General features: G+C 40.0%; 1 long non-coding RNA gene across 1 annotated transcript; it reads right to left on the reverse strand.

Moving 5' to 3' along the window:
- Window positions 1–96: 96 nt before the first annotated feature.
- On the reverse strand, window positions 97–23,087 carry LOC130850882 (uncharacterized). The gene is made up of 4 exons (XR_009053038.1): window positions 22,822–23,087; window positions 21,442–21,517; window positions 3,058–3,180; window positions 97–262 (listed from the first exon to the last, which is right to left on the reverse strand). It is a non-coding gene; the product is annotated as an uncharacterized LOC130850882 (long non-coding RNA).
- Between the last annotated feature and the right edge of the window lie 16 nt (window positions 23,088–23,103).

The raw sequence follows: 23,103 nt of genomic DNA on the forward strand, positions 1-23,103 counted from the left end.
TCTACTTTTCACCCAAATCCAGACGTATGGCTGGAATTCAGCTAATTTCTCGAACGACACTATAGGTAGTGACGCTTTTTCCCATCTCACCATGATAGGGTCAACTCAGCCAAGAAACTGGAGGGCTCTCCTGAGACGCACTTCTCCACAATCTCCACAAAGCACAACCTCGCAAATTCTAGAGAGGAATTCCATGCTGTACAAATGGCGAGGTGGGCGAGAGGGCCATGTCGGGTCTCCAGCAGCACTGCGTGTGACCTGTCTGGTTAAATAAGGGGTAAATACACGCTCACTCATATCCTAGGGGTTGGAGAAGGAAGAGAGGTTGGTAGTGTGCCAGCCCTTCTGTGAACTAGCCCCTTAAGCAATGGCTGGCATCAGAGTTTGAGCTTTCTGGAGTCCTCTGGGCAAAAGTGCTGCCTGGAATAAGGGGAGTATACTTAGCTGTCAGTCCAGTCAGGAGATGTTTTCTAATTAATCACCACAGGGATAAGGGTTTAAGTGGCCAGCTGGTTAGCTTTTAACTTAGCTGCAATGAACTAGGGCCCAGGGAAGTTTAATCATTAGACCATAGAGTAAGCTGCTTTGTGAGTTTATCTACATCCTTTCCACTGAGGGAGGCGGGCGCCTTAGGTCTGGGTGATACATTAATTATTCACCAAATCAGCACTTGCCCTGCTGCTCCGTCTCTGCATATTTTTGCCTCTACCTGAGGCTCAGGATCCATGGTGCTCTCTGGGCAGCCCTGAACACCCAGAAAGCAGGTGCCCTTGCAAGTGTCTAATATTGTGATGGAGGGTCTTCAGAACTTATAAAAGATTCATAGGCAAATGTCTTCTCCCTTTGTGCAACTTTTGATACCCTGGGTCAAAGTTGTTTGTATGGATGAAAAACTGTAATAAATTGCAGACATCATTCAGTTCTGCCTCTTTTGGGAGTCTGGCCTCTGCTCTCACAGCAGCTGAGCCCTCCCTGCTACTTAGCAGTTTTATCTGTTCCTGGTCAGTGTCCTCTCCCAGAGGGCAACCACCTTCAGCACTCTCTTTCTTATAGCCCTCTGTGCACCTTACCACTTCATTTTCAGTAGTAAACTTACCATTACTGAAAAAATTAGATTTGTGGGGTTTTGTTTGTTTTTGCATGCATATATTCTGACCATTCCATCTATGAATGTGTCCATCTCCATTCCCACCTTTGTTTTTTGTACTTCCACCCTGGAAAATGTGCCCCTCTCTCACCTCCTGAGAGGAATGCTCTCACACATACAAACCTGCTCAATTCCCCCATCCTAAGAGGAAAAAAAAAATCAAAAAGCTGTATTCTCCACACCCTCTACTCTTTTCCTCCCTTTGACTTCACAGCACAAGGTTCTTGAAAGGAGAGTCTGCACTCACTTTGTTTCTTCCTCGTTTCTCCTCCATCCAGAATGTGGCTTCCATCTCCACCATTGGTCTCAGTAACGACCACTGACCCTCTAATTGCCAATGCAATGGACAGTCTCCCTATGTGACCACTTTGTGGCATGTGTTCCCCATGATTCCTCCCTTCTTGAGACTTTTCCTTGGCTTCCAGGACATAATTCCCTCTAAAATTTCCCACAGGACTCTGACTCCTCCCCCACCCTCCCATTTCTCTCTCCTTTCTCTGCTCCCTTACACAGGAGTGCTCCCGAAGGTTCCGTTTCCAGCCTCTTTCTGCTCTACACACCTGACCTTGGTGTTCCCCACATCGATAATTCTAGCATGTACCTTGGGATTCATGTCCAGTGTCTAACAGCCTGTTGAACATCACTACTTTGATGACCCATAGGCTCATGGCCTGCAAAACTTCACTCATCCCTCCACCCACCTCTTCTGTTTCCAGTTGCCGGTACGAGTACCATGACCCCCCCTTAGCTGAATGCAAAAACTTGGGAACAGGACAGACCATATGATTCACAGCACCCAGTACAGAAGGAAAATGAGCACATGGGACCCCTTGTTCAAAAATTATCAATGATTTCAAGATGGTGCCAGTAGAGTGTTGAACCAAGCCTGGGAACCTTCTGAGTGGGAGGCCCTGCGAGGCTGCATAGATCACATACGCTTGAAGCCAGCTCAGCCTGGAAATCATGCTGGACGTTTCCCTCTCCTCCACCTTCTCCCTTTATCAGGTCCCATCATTTCTACTCTAGTAGAAACTAGCTGTCATGTCCCCATCTCTCCAGCCTCATCGCCCTTAGTTCAGTCTCTCCTCATGTCTGGTCTGAAAGCCTGCAGGAGCCTCCTGACTGGTGTTCCTACTGCCAAACTCTTCCCTTGTCCAGCCTAACCCTCTATACCGTTGCCAGAAGGATTTTTCAGAGGCACAACTTTGATCACATCACTCCTTTGTTCAAAAGCTTTCAATGGTTTCCCTCTGCCCATGTTAGCCTCCTGAAGTTCCCTAGACATACTCCTTATATTATAGCTTCATTTCCCTGCTGCATGGACCCTCCTTGACTTCATCAGCTTAGTGAGCTACCACTTACCTTTGATGCTTCTACTTAAACATGACTCCCTCCTCTTCCTCTTCTCCACCCCCAACCCTGTCTACTGGCCCCTTGTAAAAGCCTGTTACATCATACATGACCTAATCCTGTAACTATTTGTTTATCCCCTTATCTCCCCAATAGACAGTGAGACAAATACCAGTGTCGTGTAACATTCCTTTGTGCATAAACATTGTCTCATGTGACATGGGGCACGTCTTAGGTGCTCAATAAATGCTTCTGGAACCAAAGTAAATCAAGACTTGTCTCCACATTCTAAAAACCTTCCTAAATCTTAAATGTCTACTTTCGCCCAACAAATTTCCAGTCCAAGACAAAAGCCTATCATCACCAGACTTAAGTTCACTTTATCAAGGCTTCCCAATTTCACTCCTGCACAAATTCTTCCTCTCTGTCACATTTCATACAACTTCCTCTGATTTCTGAAGATGTTACAAGTTTAGGAGGAAGGAATCCCTTTTGCTAGTGAAGCCTGTCAACACTTTACACCTGCTGACAGGAGCCTCTTGTTCCATACCTGTACTTACCTGGCCCTACGTGCTTCAGCGTAAGGCAGTCTTCACTGGAGAGTTCTGCAGCATTCTGAATGGCCGATGGGATTGCCAGCTGTTGGCTGTTCCATCTCAAAAGAATGTGTGACAGTTGTCTCCCTGAAGTGTTTTTGTTCGAAAAAAATCCAAAACATGCTTTTAAGATCACCTTCATCATCTCAGAATGCCACCTATGTGTCTCATTTTAAATCCGGGGTTGACAGTGAAACAACAAAGACCTCATATTCTAGACTTTGATGGTTAGGTCCTAAAGCCTGGCTACTTACATAACACTGTTCTCATGGAAAATACTAGGTTTTTGCTGTTTTGAAAAATTAGATTTAAGTGTACTTTGCAAGCTTCAGAATTCATCTAGAAGAGTAAGTTCAATGACCAGTAAACTTCAGGACAAAAAGTCATAGTACTTTCTATATACTTCTTTTTTAATATGCAGGATAGTAATTTGTAGTTTTAAGTGTCCTTGCTCCTCCAACCCCCCACCCCCCGGGAGCTCTGTGAGGGTGAGGACTATATATTTAGTGGAATCCCATAAGGCGGCAGAGTTTCTGGTGTATTATACATACTTAATATCTAATGTTGGATAAATAACTAAAATTGAATAACCCTTACTTATAACCATTGAAAGAGCACATGGGGTCATTACTGTGATGGAAACCATTAGGGCTTGAGTAAGGCATTTTCAGTCTAGGACCATACAATAGAAACTGCTGTTGGAGCTTGCATTAATAGACCTTTATCAAGGACTTCCCTGGTGGGGCAGTGGTTAAAAATCTGCCTGCCAATGCAGGAGACATGGTTTCAAGCCCTGGCCTGGGAAGATCCCACATGCCACAGAGCAACTAGGCCCATGCACCTAAAGCCTGTGCTTTGCAACAAGAGAAGCCACTGCAATGAGAAGCCCACACACCACAACAAAGAGTAGACCCCTCCTCCCTCTGCCCACCACAACTAGAGAAGGCCCATGTGCAGCAGGGAAGACCCAACACAGCCCATAAATTAATTAGTTTAAAATATATATATATATATATATATACACACACATACCCCTTTATCAGGTAACAGCACCTAGATTTGAGGTGACTAGTCCTTTCACATTTTCAGCCCACATCATTGGTTGGGGCTCATCCCTCCATGGGCTCCAGTCTCATCAATACATTTCCATTTCCCTCTTCCCAGTAATGGGTTCAGAGATAGGTATACAACTCAAGATTTCCAGTTAGGGTGACTTCTGGGATTTTTGCGGGAATTACTGGGATTTTCATGGGAGAGAAGAATACCTCTCCACCTGGACTTGGAGTTATATGAATGTCTGCCTGGAACTAATAGAGGCTGCTTGAGACTGGGGCCAACACAGAGGAAAATAGAACTAAGGGAAACAATAGGACAAATCCTTAAGGACCACCGTGGAGTATCTTGATACAGCTATGCCTGAAGCCACCAGGTATTATCTTAGCCAATAAATTTTTCTGGATATATAGTGTAAGAGAGTTATAAACCATTGCTGTTTTTAGCCTGAGATTTGGGAGATTTTTGTCTTTTTGTTTTAACTGCAGCATAACCTAGTTTATTCTGACTGGTTCAGGCAGGTCTTTATCAATATGGTCTTAAAAATAGTCATCTATTCTTCAGTAACTCAAAAGACATGTCAGAAGTGAAATTAATGTGTAAGTGTTTTAAGATAGTCACTAAAATAGGTTTAAGAAGGCCTCATCCACACTCTTCACAGGTTTTCTGCAAGGCTACACACGTATTGCATTTCACCTCCCAGTAAGTAGCAAAATGATACTTTAGATCCAATAGCAGATGGGTAGAAACAAAGTGCCTATCTGTGCCCATGAATTCCAAGGTTTTTAAATCTTTTAATCTATATTTAACAAGAATGCCACAGAAACACCCTGGAGGGCAAGCTCTCTCAGTTCACTGTTTACATTTTGTTTGCGGATTTTAAGGTCTGGTTGCTAACCTCATTTAAAAGTGAGTAGGAGAGATTAATGTCTGAGGTAAGGCTAAAGAGCCTCAAGAAAGCACTTAATTTTTCTTTTCCTTAAATCAGACTTGCAAGGACTTCGCTGGTGGTCCAGTGGTTAAGACTTCACCTTCCACTGCAGTGGAGGCAGGTTCCATCCCTGGTCAGGGAGCTAAGATCCCACATGCCTCAAGGCAAAAAAACCAAAAACATAAAACATAAGTAATATTATAACAAATTCAATGAAGACTTTAAAATTGGTCCACATCAAAAAAAAAAATCTTAAAAAATCAGATTTATAGCAGGATTGGCTTGAATGACGTCAGTTAAACACCTTAAGACTTGAATACTAGTCATGAGCCCAAGTTTCATTTTTCTTGCATATCCTATCTTTACCTTCATTCATGAGTGCCCTAAAGAAGGGCAGTGAGAATTTAAAAAATACCAATACCTGCCAATTCACAGGTAAGATTTAAGGCCTTCAAAAGCAAAGGCTTTTGTTTCTCTGATCAGCTTTTGTCACCTATAGTAGTTACATTCAAACATTTTTATTTGTGTAATTGGAAATTTAAGAAATGACTACAACTATTAACTATAGAAATACTTGGGGGCGGGTGATAGGGATAAATGAGGATCTTGGGATGAACACATGCACACTACTATATATGATAGATAACCAACAAGGACCTACAGTATAACACAGGGAACTCTACCCAATATTCTGTGATAACCTACATGAGAAAAGAATCTGACAAAGAATGAATACATGTATATGTATGACTGAATCACTTTGCTGTTCATCTGAAACTAAAACATTGTAAATCAACTATACTCCAATAGAATTAAAATATTTTAAAAATTACTTGACATTTTATATATAAGATACTTAGACAAATATACACAGGCATCTAAAATTTGAAGTTATTAAGACTGCTTTTTCTTTCTTGAATGTTTATTGAAAGTCACCAATGTCAAATTGAGTAGGCAACTAACACTCAGTGGTGGATGAGTGTTTTGGAAAAAACTAAGTTTTGGAAAAACTCCTTAATTAAAGGAAGTTCCTCTCTTATCGCAATCCACCTAAAATCATATTTTAAGATCATCTTAAAAACCTTTTTCAGCTGGTGGTGTTAATTCCTCAGGTTTTTTGTTTTTTGTTTTTAAATTTATTTATTTATTTTTGGCTGCACTGTGTCTTTGTTGCTGCACATGGGCTTTCTCTAGTTGCGGTGATGGGGGCTACTCCTGGCTGTGGTGCCTGGGCTTCTCTTGTTGCAGAGCACAGGCTCTAGGCGCGTTGGCTGCAGTAGTTGTGGCTCGTGGGCTCTAGAGTGCAGGCTCAGTAGTTGTGGAACACAGGGTTAGTTGCTCCACAGAATGTGGAATCTTCCCAGACCAGGGATGGAACCCATATGCCCTGCATTGGCAGGCAGACTCTTAACCACTGCACCACCAGGGAAGTCCTTTCCTCAGCTTTTTAAGGATGCTGAAATTCAGCACTAGCCAGAGGGAGGCATTTCTGTATTACAATATTTTGATTTTTTAAATCCTTCTTTACTCTTTTTAAAAAATCCAATTAAAAAAAAAAATCCAGATTCTGTCTTTCTCCATTTGAAAGGTCAAGTTCAGCTCCTGGTGAATCTCTGAAGTCCTTGCAACATCTCCCCATGAGCTCCCGTACTTGGCACTTAGTGGGTCCTTAGTAAATGCTTATTGAATGAAAAGGTGCTTCTTCTTTAACCTATATTTTGAACCTAGCAAGGTTCAGGCAATATCTTTGTACCAGAAGCTTGAAGTGATAGTCTAATCTACTCTCTGGCTGCAAACCTACCTCATAGTTCCAGGTTGTTAATTGTTACACAGGGTGATCCAGGAAACTGGATTTAATTAGCAAGTTAAAGGTCCCACTCATATTCATGGCTTGTACTAGAAACAGTTCCTAGTTCTCAATCCAGCATTTCTACCCTGGGAAAATGGGATCTTTGCTCTGAGCACATCTCAGGAGTGATGGAAATGCTAGTAAAAGCCATGTCCACTCTCAAAGAGCTTCAGTCTTGCCTCGTCTCCCCCAACCATAATGCCCTTGGCTTTCTAGAAGCATTGACGCCATGACTGCAGTTCCTCTAAAGCAATAAGCCTGCTCTTCTGGAAAGAGAGCATTTATCTCACTGTGGCTGGTGTGCTGCCGCTGCCAACGCTGCTAACCAGATTTATGAAGGCCAGCCCACCCAGAGCACAGTGGCTGCGTTTTTATCACATCAGAGACAAGTCAGCACTAGGTCCCACTCCAGGATTAGGTGCTGTCTCACATATTGGGCTGTTTGCCAGACAAAGAAGTTGTATCATGTGTTTGCCGTTTTCAAGATGGCTAATAAAATGCTGCTATCAACCTCTAAGACTGTATGATTTCTCAGGGAACTTCTGCATTATCTGTGACATTTTAACTTTTTTTTTTTTTTAAGTAAGGAGACTATTTGTCTACAACTGGTATAATTAAAAACAAAAAACCTAACCAAAAGTCTTTTTTGAAGTATAAAATGTTATATTTTGAATGAAGTGTGCTATAAATGTTGACTAAGTCAGGGTTCTTATCTTGAAATATAAATTCAAAGGCCTATAGAATTAATTCATTGTTTCTAGTCACTAAAGAGTTTATGGGATAACATTACAAGGCTCTTAAGTTAGGACCATGTAAGTCACATTTCTGTGTGCCTCAGTTTCCTTATCTGTAAAAGGAATACAAAGTTTAGGTTCCTTAATTTGGAGTTTGGGATTAGCAGATGCAAATTAGTATACAGAGAATGGATAAACAAGGTCCTACTGTACAGCACAGGGAACTCTGTTCAGTATCCTATAATAAACCATAATGGAAAAGAATATGAAAAAGAATATATATATATATATGTAAACATATACATATAACTGAATCAGTGCTGTATAGCAGGAATTAACATGTAAACCAAAAATACTTCAATACAATTCTTTTAAAAAGTTTGGGTGCCTTAGCACAGTATACAGGCTCTTTGTAATCCGGCTCCCATACAATCGCTCTCATCTCTGCATTCTCAGCATATCAGTCTCCCACCCCCACTAAGCCTCCATATACTCACATTCCCCAAACCCAGACCCTTTATTTTGGCGTATCCTGTTCCTTCTGCCTGGAATGCCTCTCCCTCTTCTCTGCCAAGGCAGCTTTTACTTATGTTCAAAGTCTACCTCTGACGATATCTCACCTGTGGAAGCTTCTCAATCCCACTACCCAGGTACAATACTTGGACATAGGCCTATGGGAGAAGCACTTTCTAGATTGTTCTAGAACAGATGTGTCACACATGAGATCATGCACACTCTCTCTCCCACGCACTGCTGTACCCCCAACACCAGCACAGCACAGAGCACATTGTAGGTGTATAATGAGTATTAAGGAAATAAATGGTTAGTGCCTGAACAGATTTTGTGTGTGCTGAATTTCAAGTGCCTTCAAGAGCTTCCTGATTTCCCCAGCACTGAGTACAGACTCCATCAGGTATTTGTAGGGTGCATTTATTCAATAAATACCTGGCACTATGCCCATTGTGCTTTCTGGGGAGAAGTCATTCCCGGGTAGTTCTTTAGCCAGAATGAGTCATATGTAATACACATTAGTACTTTAAAAGAGCATATAGTATGTTTCATTTTATCCAGTGGGAAATATATGAGTGAACAGTTTGCTCTGAATTAGATACATGAAGATCAATCAATATACAGTACTAACTCAACATAAATTTGTTCTGTACTGTTATGTGGAGAGTGTAAACCTACATGAGGATGACCAAGAAGTGACTGGACTTTCACAATCGTGTGAAGCTGCAAGGTGGTGATGATATGGTTAAGTCATTGTTCCCAAGTTTTATCTGTAATCAAGCTCATGAGAGCACTAGTATAAGTGATTATGGGGAAGGTAAAATTGTATTTTTCTGGAGGACAATCTGAAATATGTATTAAAATTTAATATATACACCAAGTCAACTTCAGGAAAATGTCAAATGAAGCATATAGATGTTTACACTGCTGTTTGTAACAAGGGAAAAACTGGAAATAACCTAAATGGTCCTCACTAGGGGATTAGTTAACTAACCTTGCTAGACCCTAATGGAATGGAATACTCAGTTGCCTAAAAACATGGGAACTATTTCTATAACTAAAGGAAAAAGTAGGCTCCAATTATGAAAAAAGTATATGTATCTTTTATTTCTTGAGATTAAAAAGAGGTATCACTTGGAATCATCTGTGTATTCAGCCACAAATATTAAATGATAGTTTTCCTCTTTTTTTCCACAACGAACATGTATAGCCCTTGTTCTAAAAAATTCAAAATTAAGATAGTTTCCAGTAGCTGCATTACTGCGGTTGCATAAAAGAGTGACTCTTTATGTTTAGAAGTGAAGGTCATCTTAATAGACTTTGCAACCTAGATGGAGATATTGGACAATTTCCACATCTCTAAGAAAAGGGTCCGTCTTCTGGCCAGCAGGGACTGAGGGAAAACAAATCAGCTTTGAAGGTATCCCTTAAAATATGCAGGTACTCCAGAGAAACTTGAGTTTGAGTTCAGTAGCAAGTGTCATGGTCTATTTGGGTTTGAATGCAATGTTACAGCAGCCACGACTAACTTTTTAACCACTTCCTCTGCTCCTGTATTCTAATCAAAATATAATAAACTGTGTTCACAGTTAAAAGTTGAATTTTCTTACAGATATGTGTTTGTCAAAGTGTAAATCTTTAAGATTGTCTATGTATTAAATGTGCCTCCCAAAGTACGTTGAAAGAAAATTGAGTTTAAGGAGAAAATTTAGTATACACATTTTTCTCTGTCTGCTGTTTAGCGTGTATGATGGTGATCTAGAAAGTTGAAGAACAGAACTGGGATTTAAAAAAAAATTGTGACTTAAAAATGTACCAGTCATATCTAAATAGATTGACTTCTACATTTATTCATAAGAAATGTTATGCTTCCTCTTTCCAAATGAAAGCAATTGTTTCCTTAATCCTGAATATTTGGTTTTTCCCATTCATATTTTGCCTTCCCTAGATGAGTCATACCGCAGCAATGGCCAACACAAAGCTAAACCTGTAGGTCATAAGATCCAAAGTGTTTATCTTTAGATATGGAGTGTTTATACAGCTTCTCCAAGATTTGAGCTTCTTCCCATGGTACAAATTCCTGGAATCCTCAAACACTAGTTTGGTTGCTAGATTTTTCAGGGTCCATTTAACTTCCATTTCTACTTCCTTTAAGAATGTTCACAGTATGGTGATAACTTTAATAGGTTCAATTAACTGAGAATCAAGAAAAAAAGCTATTGAATAGTAAAAGAATAACTATGAAGATGTAAAAGAGGACATCAAAATCATAAAATGTGGTGGAGGAGAGTAAGACAATGTAGATTTTTTTCCCCTAGAATGTGTTTGAGTCTATATGACTACCAGTTGAATGCAAGTAGAGATAGGAAGGGGTTAACACACATGAATAACAGGATAACCATAAATTAAAAACTTACAATAGATTCACAAAAACCAAAAAGATAACATAAGTATAATATAAAATAAAATCAAAACAAAAATGAAAAAACAAAAAGGGACAAAGAAGAAATATAATAAAATAGATGGGAAAACAAGGTTTAAAATGATACATATCAATAATTACGTTAAGTGTCAATATACTGAATACTCCAATCAAAAGACAAAGTCACAGATTGGATTAAAACAAGAGCCTACAATATGCCGCCTACAAGACCTTAGGGTAAAGGACACACATAGATTGAAAGTGAAGGGATGGAAAAACATATTTCATGCTAATGTAAATGACAAGAAAGCAGGGGTTGAAGTACTCATATCAGGCAAAATAGACTTTAAAACAAAGGCCATACAGAAAAAGGACACTATCTAATAAAAGGGTCAATATAAGAAAAGGATTTTATACTTATCAACGTACATGTACCTAATATAGGAGCACCCAAATACATAAAACAAATACTAGCAGACACAAAGGAAGAAATTGATGGGAATACAATAATAGTAGGAGATTTTAACATTCCACTCACATCAATGGACAGATCTTCCAGACAGAATCAATAAGGCAACAAAGATTCAAAATGATACAATAGAACAGTTAGACATAATTGATATTTTCAGGACATTCCATCCAGAAAACACATTCTTTTCAAGTGCACATGGATCATTCTTGATGACTGGTCATGTGCTAGGGCACAAAACAAGCCTCAACAAATTTAAGAGTACAGAAATGATCTCAAGCATTTTTCTGACCACAAGGGCAAGAAACTAGAAATCAACCACAAAAAAAGAAATGAGAAAAAAAATGATTACATGGACTAAACAAAATGCTACTAAAAAACCAATGGGTCAACAATGAAATCAAAGAGGATATTAAAAAATACCTTGAGACAAATGACAATGAAAACACAACCATAAAAAATCCATGGGATGCAGCAAAAGCACTTCTTAGAGGAAAGTTCATAGTGATAAAGGCCTTCCTCAAAAACAAGAAAAATCTCAAATAAACATAACCTACCACCCAAAAGAATTAGAAAAAGAAGAAAAAAAACCCCTAAAGTCAGCAGAAGGAAGGAAATACAGATCAGAGAGGAAATAAGTAAAATAGAGATTAAAAAAATAGAAAAAAAAAATCAAAACCAAGAGCTGGTTCTTTGAAAGGGTAAACACAATTAACAAATCTTGGGCCAGGATCACCAAGAAAACAGAGAACCCAAGTAAAATAAGAAATGAAAAAGAATACATAACCAATACTGTAGAAATACAAAAAACCAAACAGAATACTATGAACAATCATATGCCAACAAATTTGACTACCCCAGAAGAAATGGACAACTTTCCAGAAACATACAGCCCACCAAAACTGAATCAAGAAGAAATAATTTGAACAGACTGATCACTAGGGGTGAAACAGAATCTGAAATTTAAAAACTCCCTACAAAAAAGACCAGGACCAAATGGCTTCACAGGCAAATGCTACCAAAGATACAAAGAAGAACTTATACCAATCCTTCTCAAACTTATTCAACCCATAAAAAAGATCATACACCATGACCAAGTGTGATTCATCCCAAATTCACAGAGATGCTTCAACATACACAAAATCAATGTAATACATCACAAAAGCAAAATGACAAAAACCACATGATCATCTCAACAGATGCAGAAAACGCATTTGACAAAATTCATGATTCATGATAAAAGTTCTTACCAAAGTGGGCATTGAGGGAGGAAAAAAGCTATTTATGACAAACCCACAACCAATATAATACTCAATGATGAAAAGCTGAAAGCCCTCCCACTAAAATCTGGAGGAAGACAAGGATGTCCACTCTCCCCTCTTCTATTCAACATAGTATTGAAAGTCCTAGTCACAGCAACTAGAGAAAAAAAGGAAATAAAAAGTATCCAAATCAGAAGTGAAGAGGTAAAATTGTCCTTATATGCAGATAACATGATTCTAGATATAGAAAATTCTAAAGACTTTACACAAAAACTACTAGAACTGATAAACAAATTCAGCAAGGTAGCAGGATACAAGATTAACACAGAGAAATTGGTTGCATTTCTTTACACCAACAGTGAAATATCAGAAAGGGAATGTAGGACTTCCTAGGTGGCACAGTGGTTAAGAATCTGCCTGCCAATGCAGGGAACATGGATTCAATCCCTGCTCCAGGAAGATCCTACATGCTGTGGAGCAACTAAGCCTGTGCACCACAACTATTGAGCCTGAGCCCTAGAGCCTGCAAGTCACAACGACTGAGCCCATGTGCCGCAACTACTGAAGCCCATGTGCCTGGAGCCCATGCTCTGCAACAAGAGAAGCCACCTCAATGAGGAGCCCACACACCACAATGAAGGGTAGCCCCACTCTCTGCAACTAGAGAAAGACCTTGTGCAGCAATGAAGACCCAAGGCAGCCAATAAATAAATAAACAGATAAATTTCTTTAAAAAAAAAAGGGGGGGGGGAATGTAAAAAGAAAAAATACCTTTAAAAATTGCACCTCCCAAAATAAAATATTTAGGAATAAACCTGATCAAGGAGGTGAAAGACTTAAACATTGAGAACTGTAAGACACTAATAAAGGAAATTAAGGGTGATTTAAAGAAATGGAAAGCTATCCCATGCCCTTGGATTGGAAGAATTAATATTTTTAAACAGCCATACTACCTGAAGCAATCTACAGATTTAATGCAATCCCTATCAAGTCACCCATGATATTTTTTTTTTTTTTTTTTGGCACACGGGCTTAGTTGCTCCGCGGCATGTGGGATCTTCCTGGAGCTGGGATCGAACCCGTGACCTCTGCATTGGCAGGCAGGCTCTCAACCACTGCGCCACCTAGGAAGCCCCACCCATGATATTTTTCACAGAACTAGAACAAATAATCCTAAAATTTATATGGAACCATAAAAGAACCAGAATTTCCAAAGCAATACTGAAGAAAAAGAACAAAGCAGGAGGCATAACTCTCCTAGACTTCAGACAATACTACAAAGCTACAGTAATAAAAACAGTGTGGTGTTGGCACAAAAACAGATATATGAATCAGAGGAACAGGACAGAGAGCCTATGAAAACCCACACACCTACAGTCAATCTTCGACAAAGGAGGCAAGAATATACAATGGGAAAATGACACTCTCTTCAGCAAGTGGTGTTGGGACATTTGGACAGCTGCATGTAGATCAATGAATTTAGAACACACCCTCACACCATACAAAAAAAATGAACTCAAAATGGCTTACAGACTTAAGACATGACACCATAAAACTCCTAGAAGAGAAAATAGGCAAAACATTCTCTGACATAAGTTGTACCAGTGTTTACTTAGGTCAGTCTCCCAAGGCTATAGAAATAAAAACAAAAATAAACAAATGAGACCTAATCAAACTTACAAGCTTTTGCATAGCAAAGGAAACCATAAACAAAACAAAGACAGCCTACAGAATAAGAGAAAGTATTTGCAAACGATGCAACCGACAAGGGCTTAATTTCTAAAACACACAAAAAGCTCATACAGCTCAAGAACAAAAAAACCAAACAACCCAATTGAAAAATAGAAGACCTAAATAAACATTTCTCCAAAGAAGACATACACATTTCTAGTAGGCATGTGAAAAGATGCTCAACATCACTAACTATTAGAGAAATGCAAATCAAAAGTACAGTGAGGTACCATCTCACACCAGTCAGAATGGCCATCATTGAAAAGTCTACAAATAACAAATGCTGGAGAGGGTGTGGAGAAAAGGCAACCCTCCTACACCATTGGTGGGAATGTAAGTTGGTGCAGCCACTATGGAAAATAGTATGGAGGTTCCTCAGAAAACTAAAAATAAGAGTTGCCATATGATCCAGCAACCCCACTCCTGGGCATATATTCAGACAAAACTCTAATCCAAAGTGATACATGAACCCCTATGTTCATAGCAGCAGTATTCACAATTGCCACAACATGGAGACAACCTAAATGGCCATCATCAGAGGAATAGATACATAAGATGTGGTACATATATATGCAATGGAATACTACTCAGCCATAAAAAAGAATGAAATAATGCTATTTGCAGCAGCAACTAGAGATGATCATACTAAGTGATGAAAATCAGAAAGAGATAGACAAAAAATATGTGATACCAATTATATGTGAAATCTAAAATATGACACAAATGAATCTATCTATGAAACAGAAAGAGAATCACGCAGAGAACAGACTGTTTGCCAAATGAGGGGTGTTGGGGGAGGGATGGAGAGGGAGGTTGGGGTTAGCAATATAAGATTTTATATACAGAATGGATAAACAACAAGGTCCTACTGTATAGCACAGGGAACTATATTAAATGTCATATGATAGGGACTTCCCTGGTGGCGCAGTGGTTAAGAACCCTCCTGCCAATGCAGGGGACATAGGTTTGATCCCTGGTCCGGGAAGATCCCACATGCCGCAGAGCAACTAAGCCCATGAGCCACAGCTACTGAAGCCTCTGTGCCTAGAGCCCGTGCTCCACAAGAGAAGCCTCTGCAATGAGAGGTCTGCGCTCCACAACGAAGAAGAGCCCCCGCTTGCTGCAATTAGAGAAAGCCTGCACAACACAGCCAAATATAAAATTTTTTTTTAAATGTCCTATGATCAACCATAATGGAAAAAATAAAAGAAGAACGTATATATATGTATAACGGAATCACTTTGCTGTGCAGCGGTAATTAACACAACACTGTATATCAACTATATGTCAATAAAAAGAAAATACGGATTAATTTAGATATTCACTTTCACAGAGGTCATAATCTGGATGGCTGTTTGGTTATTACAGAGTCCTAGAAATTTTTTTTTATCACATAAAACTAATGCTCCCAAACAAGTCCACTTAGGTTTATTTTCTTTTCCTACATGATCAAATGAATTTGTTAAATATATATTGTAATAAATTTTAGATATAATAAAGTCCTTTTTTTTAGGACTAAAAAAAAGGACTTTATTATATAGTAGTCCTATTTTTTTTAACTACATGGAAAGGACTGAAAATAATTCAATTGAATGTGTTTAACAACTACAATGATATGCTCATGGAGCTGGCTATTCTCAAAAGACATACTAGTTGCAAAACAGTATATATTTTTGTTCACTAGCATTAAGGATATAGTATTTCTATTTGGTTAGCTACTTTGACTTTTTTTTTTTCAAGCAGAAAGACTTTCTGTGAAATATTAAAGTGAAAAATATTTAACTTCAAAGACAAGCCACTTATGTAAAGAAATGGGTTAGTAATTTTAAGATAATGGTTTTGCTGGATTTGATGGTCCATTAAGCAGAGGCTAAAACCAGTTAAAAGAGCAAGCGGTCTTGAAAAAGAGGATGAGAGAGAGGGATATATTTCCTATCACACCTGCCTTGGCATTTCTGCCAACTAGCTGTGTGACCCTGGCTAAGTTAACTTCAGCACTCTTCAGAAAATGAGGTGATGGGACTAGGCAATTCTTTAAATCTCTTGGATTTTCAATTTCTTAAACCTCTTTCCTGAGTAAGAGGCAGGGTCAGGGAGCATATTGCGTGTGAGAGCTCTGGAGATGCCTGCAGTTAATGTCTAAGCATTTGCCCAGCTGCATCTAGTACCTTTGACAGTCATTTTAAATCTTATCCCATCAGAGGTAATCTCTTCCACTGGTAGATTTTATTGTTTTGGGTTTTGGTTTGTGTTTTGTTGTTGTTGTTTTTACACTACTGTGAACGTTTTATGGGCTAAATATTTCAAAGTCTTCATTGTAAGAAAGTACCAGTACTACAGATTAGATTTTAATTCTTGGTGCCAACTTGGGGTGACTAGAGAGAGCTTTAAAATGCAGTATCCTTTATCTATTACCACCTAGTGAATATAAGATAAAATGCAACCAGCTATCTATCCCTAGCCTTTGGTGCTAGTCATCAGAACTATGGTTGCATGTGGTACTAGGTCAGATATCGTTGGAAATCAAACACTTGACTGTTAAAAAAAAAAAGTCAAAAATTCCATGACCATGAAGAAAACACCTTACATTTCTGTTCAAAAACCCTATACGTTCTCATTAATGTATTTAATATAGATTGTGGAAAGCTGCTTCGTGTAACAGAGTTCATTCAGTTGGCAATTAAAGATTATATGTAGGTTCAAATGAACTTACAAAATAGAAATAGCCTCACAGACATAGAAAAACTTCTTGTTGCCAAATAGTAAAGGGGCAAGGGATAAATTAAGAATTTGGGATTAACAGATACACACCACTATATATAAAATAGATCAACAACAAGGACCTACTGTATAGCACAGGGAACTCTACTCAATATCTTGTAATAACCTATAATGGAAAACAATCTGAAAAAGAATATATATATGTAAAACTGAATCACTGCTGTACACCTGAAACACTGTAAAATCAACTACACTTCAAATTTTTAAAAAAGAGTATACGTAGGTTCAAGTTATTCCCCAGAAGAGAAGAACCTAGGTGCTGATGGATGAGTGGGTGTTAAGAGAAAGTCTGCTTTGGCAGCTTTATGTTGGAGAGGGAAAAAAGAATCCTCCTTCCACTCTCACAAGAAACGGGGCTGAGGGCAGGAAACATGAAAGAAGAAACAGGGGACTATCTTCTGATAAGTTGTAAGCAGGCAGCTCCTTACTAACAGCCTTGAAGTTTACAATGGAAAAAGCCTGTTAGAAGTTTGGTCAAAGTTTAAAAATTGTTCACTTTTCTGAAGCACTGGAATCAGGGCTTGGAAAGAACTTTTAGTTACAAGCATGAAGTGCATTGAAAAAAAAAAGTTCTATTCAAGCTTGTTTTGGGGGAGGTGTGGCAAGGGGGGAAGAAGAATGGCATGTATGTGTGTATGGGGGGGAGGGTGGGGGGGAGGTAGTGGGGGCGGTTGGTACACAGGATGGTTTGATTAAACTAATTTGTTTAATGACTAAGGATTACTGAGAACCTACCAAGTCTAGTTGCATTTGTATAACTTTTGCATGTATCTTGAAGTATACATAAATATATAAACCTTTATATATTTACAATTTATAAAATTAGGTTTTCAAATGTGTCCTTTAGTGTTTTATGCTTAGTCACTTAATGCAATCGCTTTTTCTAGACAAAGCCTAACTGAGTGAAAAGGAGAGGCTGTCCTTCACCCTGGCTGAGTGGGCTCTGCCTGGGAAGTGCGCTGTCGCCTGCCTGTGAGGTCATGACCTTCATTTGGGAGTAGCTCACCCTCATTTATGCTCTGTGACTTGGAAAATGTCAACAGTCTTGTAAACACACATACATGGTAGGGGGAAAGGACCGTGACTAAGTGCAAAGCAAAGACCAGATCTGAGAGGCAAGAGGAGGGAACACAAGAGAGGGAAAAGCTGCGTGAGCTTGACTTGCAGTTTTTAGTGGTGGAGGAGTTTCCAGAGAAAAGAGAATTTTCATCAGCTGCTCTGGAGTGGGTTACTTATTGAGGGTGGGAGAGATGCAGAAGAGGATTTCTTTTGTCTTACATGTTCTATTCCCATGTGACATTTTTTCCTCCAAATATGTAAGTAAATATTTGAATTATGCTCAAATACATGTTTAGAGAGTTGATCCATGTGGTGAGATGATTTATTATGGTTGAAAAACTTCTAATTGAGCCGTGGTCCAAAGAATGCCTGCCTTGCAACACTCTGAAGGCAATTTATGGAACTAATATCTAAGGGAACAAATATTTAGTGTGTTCTGCATTGTGCCGAGTTCTATAAGGGACATAGAAGTGGCTGAAGACATACTCTGTGTCTTCATGGAACTTACTATCTGGTTAGACAGGTAAGGTTTTATCAGCCAATTGGCAACAGAAAAGAGAGCTTCTGCGAAAGGGCTTTGAACCAGGCTAGAGAGAGGGGCCTTCAGCATAAAGTGAGCTTTCCCTTAAGACAAGGTCAGGTTTGATGGAGACAGAACAATTGGGATTTCAAGGAGGACAACACTACAGGAGCAATGGCGGAAGGGAAATGCAGATGTAACACACACAATGTGACAGTAATTATGTCTTAAAGGATTTCACTAACACCTCACTCTTCTCAAAGCCTTTCACGTGAATTGGCTCTGTGATCCTGGGAGGTAGGCCAGGTCTATTTATTGGCATTTTACAGCTGAAGGAAATGAGGACTTGAGATTCAGAGACACTGAATTGCCTACGGTCGTGTAGGGGACAAACCAGGATTTGCATATATCACCTGACCCTTGGTCCTCTGTCTCCACAATACAGGGCAGAGAGGGGACTGTTGTAGCAGTCTGGAGAGGGTTTGGAGTCCCATTAGCACCGCAAAGATATTAATAAGGATGTGGTTCAGCTGTTTCAACAGAGACCAAAATCATAGTGCCATAAGTGGGAGGGGTTTGCTTTTCTATCACATACAAGTTTAAGCTGGCAGGTAACCCAGGGGAGTGAGGCACAGACAGCTTTAATCCACAAGGTCATTGCACCTCTCCAGATGGACTTGCCCCCTCTCTGTGCCCCAGGAGGCGGAGCTACCTGGGCACATCAACCCAGTCCCTTGGTTTAGCTAATAGGAAGCACTAGCAAGAGATTAGACTGGGGGCAGGGGGCCGAACATGACTGCAGGGTGTTTATGTCCCAAGACCCTCTGCAGGGCGGTCACAGCTGCATCCCTCAACCAGAGATCACAGGTGCTGGTTTTTGTTTTCTGTGGGGGTTTTTTTGGCCCCAACTCTCAGTTTTGGCCCCAACACTTAGTTTCCTGATCAGCGATTGAACCTGGGTCACCGTAGTGAAAGCACCAAGTCCTAACCACTGGACCACCAGGGAAGTCCCTACAGGTCCTGTTGAGTGCCTCGCCTACGCACTCCATCTTCAGTCTGTAGTTTTCATCCTCTCTCCTCAATCCTGTCTAACGGTGGCAAGAGCCCCCTGCCTGGTGCTGGATCTGGGATGCTGTCCTTTATGGCTTCCCTCCTCCCTGTCCACATCTTTGGCAACAGTTCCTTGTTTCACCAGGGTTATCCTTATCTACATGGTTACATCTGACTCACCATATTCTGGCCCAACTGAAGGGCAAAAAAAACAAACGGAAGGTGTACTCGTTTCCTATGGCTGCTGTAACCAATCACAACACACACAGGCCTTAAAACAACACGACTGTACCTTACAGTTCTCTTGGCTCAAAGTCTGACACAGGTCTCCCTGGGCTAAAGTCAAGGTGTCACACGGTTGTGTTCTTTTCTGGAACCAGCAGAGGAGAAGCCCTTTCCTTGCTTTTTCCAGCTTCTAGGGTCCTCTTCCTCCAACTTCAAAACTACCAGCATCAGCCAAGACCTTCCCAGGCTGGCGTCTCTCTCTCTCTCTCTTCTGCCTCCTTCCACGTTTATGAACCTTCATAATTACATTGGGCCCACCTGCGCAATCCAGGCTGTGTCAAGATCAGCTGATTAGTGGATTAGCACCTTAATTGCACCTGTAATCCTAATTTCTGTTCACCCTGTAATATAACGTATTCTTACAGGTTATAGAGACGAGGACACGGACATCTTTTGGGGGCCATTATTCTACCTACCACAGAGACAAACAGCTTCCCTTTTTTAAAAAATTGAAGTATAGTTGATTTATAATGTTGTGTTAGTTTCAGGTGTACATCAGAGTGATTCGGTTATACATACATATTCTTTTTCAGATTCTTTTACATTATAGGTTATTACAAGATGTTGAGTGTAGTTCTCTGTGCTATACAGTAGGTCCTTGCTGTTGATTTATTTTATATACAGTAGTTTGTATCTGTTAATCCTAAACTCCCAGTTTATCCCTCCCTCTCCTCCCTTTCCCCTTGGTAACCATAAGTTTTTCTCTGTGTCTGTGAGTCTGTTTCTAAACAGTTTCCTTTTAAGGTTGTGTCCTTGAAGTCACACACAACACTCTCACAAACATCCTGTTGGTCAGAATGGGTCCCATGGTCACACTGCACTGCAAGGGAAGTTGAGAAATATATTCTAAGTAGGCAGCCCTGTGCCTGGTTAAACCATGGAGGAGTTCTCTTAACAGAAAGAAGCGGGATATCAGACAGCACTTTCTAGCCTGTGCCCCATCAGGCTCATTTGTCCTTGCCAGGATCTACTTTCGGCTTCCCTTCACTTCATTTTGCCCCCTTGGTGCCTTGGCTAATTGCACTCACCTACTGGCCCTGAGCCGCCCTGCACCTGGGATTGGTTTCTAATTTAGGAGAAGACAGAGAATCGTTTCCTAAACGGACCACACTGGCTATCTCATCATCAGTTGTCTCCTGATATCCATAATAATTTTTCTAATGATTTCCCTGATCATAGATGAGTTGCAAATATCTCTAGCTGGTGTCTGATAACAGGGTTTCCTCACACTCACTGGCCCACCCACATCCTGTGCGCCTTCCGCAACCCACGGTCCAGCATCTTGCTCTGCCTTCCATATTCAGCATTTTAGATCCAATCTGCCTGCCCCCGCTATTGAATCTTCTAGTCTCAGTCTCTACCAGCCTGGTCACTACTCCCAAAGACCTTGGCTCCTGGCTCCTACCCTTACCTCAACACCTGCCCTGAGATGTCAGCATTCCGTCTAACCTTCTCTATGTTGGTCTCTCACACATCAACAGACCTCCCAGGGCTGGGTAGTTGATGTAGCGCTTACGCAACTCAAATTTAGGAAACTATTAGAATAATTATAATAGAGGAAAAGGAAATGGATGCGTGGATTTTACAGGAAGAATTAAAATGTATCTTCTAATCATATTATGTTGACTATCACATATAGGCACTTTACATACTTATTTAATTCTTCATTTTTGGCTACTTACATCAAATTACCTTTCTTAGATGGGAGGCAGAGCCATGCCTTCTACCAGGGAAGTCGATGAAGCACGCATAGGCAGAATACAGGGATCTAAAAGCAAGAGTAGCAATATGTGTAATGCTGCTCACAATTATATCTAAATGACTCACAGGCAAAATTTTACTTCCTGTGCCTATGACTTTGGACTCTAGTCTCTAAGGAAGTGTTTTCACTTGATGACACAACATTTGTTCTGTTGATTGGAATACGTACCAATTCCCAGTTTTTCAGGCTTCTCATGCTAAAGAATAAAAAAGACCAAAAAAAACGGGGGTGGGCACGGAATTATAATTTTGACTGGGGTAATTGATTTGATTTTTAAAGGGAAAAACAGCTGCTGGTGCACAGTGGCTAGAATCTGGACAGTCTGGTCCTGCCATGTCCCAGGGAAAAATGGAAGAGCAGTCTCCTCCATTCATGCAGGACTGTCCAAGGCTCAGAATCCTCAGGAAAGAATGTTTGGGTCATTCCACCTGGCAAAGAGATGTTTGCCGAAGATAGAATATAAAGATCAGAAATCCCAACTACAGCTTCTTGAGTAGTTACAGAAGTCTGCACCCTCAATCTGTGTTTCTCAATGTGTGATATTGTATAGGTACTTATGTTTTTTATAAAGATCAGAAATCCCAACTACAGCTTCTTGAGCAGTTACAGAAGTCTGCACCCTCAATCTGTGTTTCTCAATGTGTGATATTGTATAGGTACTTATGTTTTTATTACAAAATAGAAAATATATTTAACTTTTTAATCTCTCTTTCCCCGCGGCTGTTCTGTGCTTAGCATATGTTGGTGGTGAACTTTGTCATTTTGATTATGATTTCAGTACATCAAGACAGACTTGTAACAGAAGTAGAAAAGGAGCAGAGTTCAGCTGGAGACAAAGCCTGAGAGCCGGATACACCGCGTCAGTGATGGGACCTCGGATTGGCTCCCCTGAAGACATGGGATGTGCTTTCAGATGGCTAAGTGAATGCAACATTGTGTTTGGTGGAAACATTTGTTTTTGTTTTTGAAGAAAAGATGGAATGAAGAATGTATTATGAAATTAGGAAGTCAAAGAGGTGGGCTAGAAAGGAAATTTGTAATTCTTTGATGCCTGGCAGCAAAATCCTTCCTACTTTGGAAGAGTCCAAAGATTGGTGGAGATAAAATTCCCCTCCAACCATCAAAGCCCGAGGCAGGCACACATACTCTCTTCTCCCTCCCTGGCAGCCAGGGCACATGAAAAGGCTCAGCCAATTGGACACTTTTATCAGGGATGTTGAGTCATGAGAAAGGGACACAAGATGCAGAGATGGTTGGAAATTAACAGGATGATAGAGAGGATCCATCAGGGCCTGCATGAGCATCCTTACCTGAGTGTCACTGAGGTGTGATCATGGGTATACCTCCAGATGCATAATTGTCCTTGGGTACATTTTCTCCAGTTGTTTCTTCAGTTTTCAGTGCTATCAGATATCCTTTTCGTAAATTCACTTTTTGCTTCATAAATTATCGTTGGTTTTCAACGTTTGCCAATCAAGAACTCAGATTGGGAAAAATCATAATACAGTATTTAATTGGTTTTTTGCTGTTAGTTTTTTGGATTCTTTTCATTTTGCCATAAGTAGTGCTGCAATGAATTATCCACAAAGCTC

Source organism: Hippopotamus amphibius, chromosome 4 (assembly GCF_030028045.1).
Source record: "Hippopotamus amphibius kiboko isolate mHipAmp2 chromosome 4, mHipAmp2.hap2, whole genome shotgun sequence".
Classification (NCBI taxonomy): domain Eukaryota; kingdom Metazoa; phylum Chordata; class Mammalia; order Artiodactyla; family Hippopotamidae; genus Hippopotamus; species Hippopotamus amphibius.